General features: G+C 38.1%; 1 protein-coding gene across 2 annotated transcripts in view; it reads right to left on the minus strand.

The window, feature by feature from the left end:
* Positions 1-6,000, minus strand: part of CCNY (cyclin Y) — a 288,024-nt gene that overhangs the window by 277,669 nt on the left and 4,355 nt on the right. Inside the window, exon 1 of one of the 2 annotated variants that reach the window (XM_027841628.1) lies at positions 3,150-3,192. The exons of the other annotated variant lie outside the window; for it this stretch is intronic. The gene's annotated coding sequence lies outside the window, so the exon portion shown is untranslated. Of the gene's footprint in view, positions 1-3,149; positions 3,193-6,000 lie in introns of those variants that run through there. 2 annotated transcript variants of the gene reach the window in all.

Here is a 6,000-nt window from a genome sequence, read left to right on the forward strand (position 1 = left end):
ATGTGAGTCTGATCTGGGTTGGGCAGTACCTCCCAAAAGAAATGGCACCAGGAAGAATATCAATTAACCTCAGATTTACCTCCTTTTTCAACTCCTACCCCCCCCTTTTAAAAAAAATCTTTTTTAAACTAGCATTTTAATTTTGCTGAATACAAACGATGATTTGCCATTTAGGACTCATTTCTTTTGAGAACCTGGATGTGGCTGCCCCATAAAAAACAAACACTGAAACTCCCAGAAATACAGTTCCCCCTGTCATGGCTTACAAAGCAGAAGGGGGAAATTCCAAAGAGCTCCCTTCTGCCTCCATTGACAATGAAGAGAGAGATTACTCACAAACTTAGCCCTGCTTCAGGCTTCCATGCTGTTACTTTGGAAATATGCAAGACAAAGAGCTCAGCAGTGCTGGGGGCAACTTTCCTTCTTTTCCAGTCTTTACCTATAACACCCCATCGAAAAATCCAGAACTAGAATTCTAGTCTTTCTTCTTCAGCCAGTTTGAATTCTGGATGCAAAGTCTTAGAGTCAAGGAGGCCTAGTTCCAATGCCTACTTTGACAAATACTACCCATAAAATTGGGTGCCAGACAACCCTCTAAATCTAGTTAGGTATAAATTGACAGATCTGCATCCCTGGAAGGCATTTCCACACCAGAAGTTCCATGTACCCATGAATTCATAGGTCTGAACAACAATAACAAAATCTGAAATGTTGGTTCATGTGAACATTTGAAGATTTCTGCTCCTCTTACTCTAACAAATGCAGCAATTTTATTTTCTAAGTAGATACTGAAATGCAGCTCATATTTAATAGTAAACATAAATCAGCATGGGTTGCTATGCTAATATGACCACAATTTCCATCTGTGTACTGGGTTACAAACTGCCATGGTTAGTCCCTCTGGAACTAAGATAATGTGTATTATAAACTTACTGGAGTTGGAGCCCTCCCTTACTTACTCAGGGTTTAGAGAAGCCCCTCTATCTAGAAAAAATTTTAAAAACCAACAACTAGGAGAGGCTACATCTGTGGGAAAATGTCTGGCGGTACTAAAGCTCAGACAGCCTTGGATGAAAAAAATTACACAACATTCCAAAATGATTAGACAGCACAATAAGGGCAAGCTCCCCCTCTTCTCCTTCTCTTTCTCCCCCCTCCCTGTCCCCCTCCCCTCCCATTCCCTTTTCCTCCCCCTCCCCCTCTTCCTCCCTCCCCCCCTTCCTCTCCCCTCCCCCTTCCCTTCCCCCTCTTCCTTCCCCCCTTCATTAGAAATCAGACAAGACAAAATGATACCAAGAGCAAAAGAGAAACTCAGACCACACCAATTTCCTAAGACAAAGCTCAAGATAAAAAAAAGCTTTAGTATTGCCTGGGACTCACCTTGATTGCTTATATTTTTAAACTTGTGTGGCATTCCTAGATTGAGGTAAAACAAGAATGAATTCCTCAATGACCCACTTATGAAAAGTACCAAATTATTTAAGGTAAAAGTTAAGTAGACCATGACACATCTGAAACTAACTCATAGTTTCAGTAAGGTTAATCTATCCCTTCCTTTCCAGATGGACAATTTTTTTCTTTCCCATTAACCTAAAAACTGAAATAATCTTTGTGCTACCTGTTGCCACTAACCCAGATGTGCCATACAAAAGATGAAAAAGGATTTCTGTTCATTAAAAAAAAATTAAACTTAAAAGTTCCAAAAACTTAGTGAACAATACAAACTTTCTGACCCAGCTGTACCACTCCAGTCCTATATACAAAAGATACCCAATAAAGAGGAAAAGATCCCATATGTGCAAAAATATTTATAGCAGCAATTTTTGTGGTTTCAAAAAAAACCTGGAAACTAAGAGGATGTCCAACAATTAAGGAATATTTGAATAAGCTGTGTCACATAAATGTAATGGAGTATTGTGCTGTAAGAAATAAGGAAGCAGATGATTTCAATGACACATGGAGAAACTTGTATGAACTGATACAGAGTGAAGTGAGCAGAACCAGAAGAATAATTTATACTGAAACACCAACATCATAAGAAAAAAAATTTTAAGACTTATAAACTGATGGAGAATGAAATGAGAAGAGCCAGGAGAACAACTCATACAATGAACGATGCTGTAAAAACAAACAACTTTAAAAGCTATAAAAACTCTGATCTATTCAATGACCATCCATGATTCCACAGGACCAATGATAAGCTATACTATCCACCTTCTGACAAAGAGGTGACAGATTCAGAGTACAGAATGAGACATATCTTTTATGACAATGGTCAATGAGGGAATTTGTTTTGCTCAACTATGAATACCTGTTGTGAGGAATTTGTTTTTCTTTTTTTCTCCCAATGAAGTTAAAATGGGAGGGAAAGAACATAGATCTATGTTCAATTAAAAAAAAAAACTTAAAAGGAAAAAAGGGATCTGTGATAATTACATTTCTACTGCCCTGAGTGGTTCCCAGAAAATTTTTGGTTAAATTTTCCCTAAAATTAAGTTAGGTCAGATCACTTTGGTAGACAGGTGTCAGAAGATAGAGCAGTCCACAAAAAGATTTAACCTATTCTCCTCCTAGTGACAAAACAGTAAAATACATAAACCCAACACTAAGAAACTGGCTTACCACAAAGGCTGGATGAAGTCCCAGGTAGTCCCAAGTCCCAAGTCCCAACTTAAATTGGAAAGTAAAAATTTCTAAATAGAAATCTGTCTAATGTAGCAACCTTTAGGTCACATGATGTCTCAAGGGGATAGATGGATTCTGTGGACACTCTGTCTGCGGTGCTTCTATCCATGTTATTATACTTCTAGAGCCCTGAAGTTCTGGTTAGAAGGCCTACAGGCCTGCCTTAAGGAAAATAAACTAACAACATCCCTTTAGCCAATAAATCACCTTGAAAAATAGTCCATAGTTAAGGTCTGCCCACCAAGCACTGAAAAGTTAACATGAGACTGACATTCCATAAAGAGAGTTCAACAGAGATTTATTAGCAATACTGGCTAGAGAGGCTATAGGTACCTGACTAGAATTGAGAGTGATAACTTACTCTAACATAACAAGTACTTAGGATAAAAAAATAAGCCACCCTATAGCCCCACCAAAAAGGAATCTGCCTTTTCGTGCTGATGCCCCCAAATTGACACTTTTACCTCTTAATAAGTCCGTTCAGTCTTGCAGGGCTAGACTTGTTGGTTTCAATTTCCATGCAATTTCCTGCAAAAGATTTTTTGTTTGCATTCTCAAGCCTCTCTTTGGTTTCATTTTCAGAACTCAGCCCTAACTGCTACCTCTCTGGCGGAAGTGAAAGGAAAGCAGCAAGTTCCACGTGGCTTCCCACCTGAAGTTCTCCCCCTTCCCTATTGCCCTGCAACACACAATCATTATTATGGATTCAGAGACAATCCTGCTTTAAATAAAGACCTTAGAGTGTTGCTTTAAGGCAAGACCCAAAGCTCTTCCAAGAAGGGGCAGAGGTCTCAACTCAATTGAACTCATCGTATTTTCCATGTACTTTTAATTCAACTCAATTTGGCAAGCACATAGGTACCAGCCAGTGTCCAGGGGGTGGGGGGAGACACAGAATCAGACAGAGACAGAGAGGGAGAAAGAGAAAAAGGAAGGAAGGAAGGAAGGAGGAGAAAGGGAGAGAAAGAGGTAAAGAGAACTTGACCTCAAGGGGCTTACATTCTATTGGGATGAAAACAGCATGAACACATACATGTAAGTAGAAAATACATACACAAAGTCATTTGGGAGGGACGGAAGAGTCCTAGTTGCAAGGGAGATGTGGAAAGATTTTGTCCCACGGGCTGCACTTGAGCTTAGCCTTGAAGTCAACTACAGATTCCCCAAAGCAGAGTTGAGGAGGGAGTATACTTTGGCTAGGGAGGACAGTCTGTGCTGGCTAAGTCACTAGAGGAGAGGCTTTCTATACTACCTCACCACCCACTAAAAAAGGCAAGGAAGCTAAGCTCCAGTCATATCTGCTGATGAGCCATCTAGTTATTTTCTTTGTAAATGTTTTTAATTTAAGCTTAAATACAAAATGAGAAAAGGAGGAGCAGCTAGGTGGCACAGTGTATAGAGCTCTGGTCTTGGAGTCAGGAGGATCTGAGTTTAAATTCAGCCTCTCTTAACGCTTACTAGCTGTGTGACCTTGGGCACCTCACTTAACCCTGATCGCCTCCTCAAAAAAAAAAAAGAAAAAAAATGAGAAAAGAAACAAACAATACCCATTGCCACGTACACAGCAAATCATAAGAGCGATTCAATATAAAACAATAAATTTCCATTTCAAGAAAACCTATATAATAAATACTACACATTGCTTTTAAAGCTGTCCAGCTCTTCTTTGCTTCCTTGTTGGTTTTCTTTTGTTCTCTGCTGTGTACTTTTTACTTTATTTTTTCCCCTCCCTCCTCCTTACCCTAAAGAAGGCTACTATTAAGCAGGGAGATATATATATATACACACATATATACATACATATGTATGTACATATACACACACATAGATATCTACAAACATACACATATAAACTCACACACATATTTTTAAGACCATACTCTGCTCATTGTCTCCTATCATCTGTTTCTCTGAAGGTGGATAGCATCTTCCTTCATAAATCCAAGTCTTTCCATGTTTTTCTAAATCAACTAGCTCATCATTTCTTACATCATAGCAATATTCCAACCCAATCACATTCTATCTGAGATACTGTCTATGAAAGTTTTTTCCCACTTCTTTGCATTCCTTCTGTTCTTGGCTATATATGTTTCATTTATACAAGAAAATTTTAATTTAAAATAATCAAAATTATCCTTTTTACACTTCAACAATGCAGTCGCCTTATAATACAGTTTAAGGTCTGATACTGCTGAATCTACTCCCTTTACATCTTTTTTCCCCTGGTTTCTTTGAAGTTCCTGACCTTTTGTTCTTCCAAATGAACTGTTATTATTTTTTTTCTAACTCAGTAAAATAATTTTTTAGCAATTTAATTGAGATGATATTGAATAAATAGGTTAGGTAAAATTGTCATTGTTAAAATTATATTGGCTTTACCTACCCATGAACAATAAATATTACTTCAATTATTTAGATCTGAGTTTACTTGTATGAAAAGTTTTATATTTATGTTCATATAGTTCCTGTGTCTGTTCTGGCAGGTATATGCTCAGGTACTTTAGAGCAATCTAGTTATTCATCTGAGCATTTGGTCAGGTTTATTCTTTCACATATCCTCCACAAAGCCTTGCACATAATAGACACTCAATAAGAGTTTGTGCAATAAAAACATAACCCAAAGGCATGGCCACAGCTACAAGTGGGACTATAAACACACCAATCAGGCCCCATTCAAGCAGCAATGGAAGGTTTCTGCACCCTATTCCTTACTCTAACATTGTATGAAACTCATGGTAACATAACTGAGCAAGAGATGTGACTGAAATGAATTGCAAGAACATGAAGAAATCCAACATTTGTGTATACACTTAGAACAAGGATAAAATTATTTTAGAGCCGTGGATCTTAGAGGACATCCAATCCAACCCATTCTTTTAATAGATGAGGATACAAGGGCAGAAAGGTCAAGCAACTTGCTCAAGGCCACAGGGCTGTTTATTGGGGTGAAGGAGGCACAAGGGGGTAGACAGAAATCTTTGGAGCCCAGGTCTCCTGACTTTCAGTTCAACATCCTTTCCACTATATCCATGTGGGCCATTAGACCTCTGAAAGAAGCCTAAGCTCCTTTTGCTGGAAGCCAAATATACTGAACCTCTTCCCAAGACAAAGACCCATACTATCTGCTACTTAGAGTGATCACCAGGAAGTGAATTCAACTTCGGGCAACTAGGCTTCAAATTTTCCAGCAAGTTTTTTTTTAGGTGAACAGCACTAAAAACATATTTTAAAAAAATATATAAAATAAGGGGACATATGTGTATATGTATATATCTATATACATATATGTATGTGTATATCTATATACATATATGT

This window comes from Vombatus ursinus, unplaced genomic scaffold, assembly GCF_900497805.2.
Source record: "Vombatus ursinus unplaced genomic scaffold, bare-nosed wombat genome assembly UNPS02014861.1, whole genome shotgun sequence".
Taxonomy (NCBI): Eukaryota; Metazoa; Chordata; class Mammalia; order Diprotodontia; family Vombatidae; genus Vombatus; species Vombatus ursinus.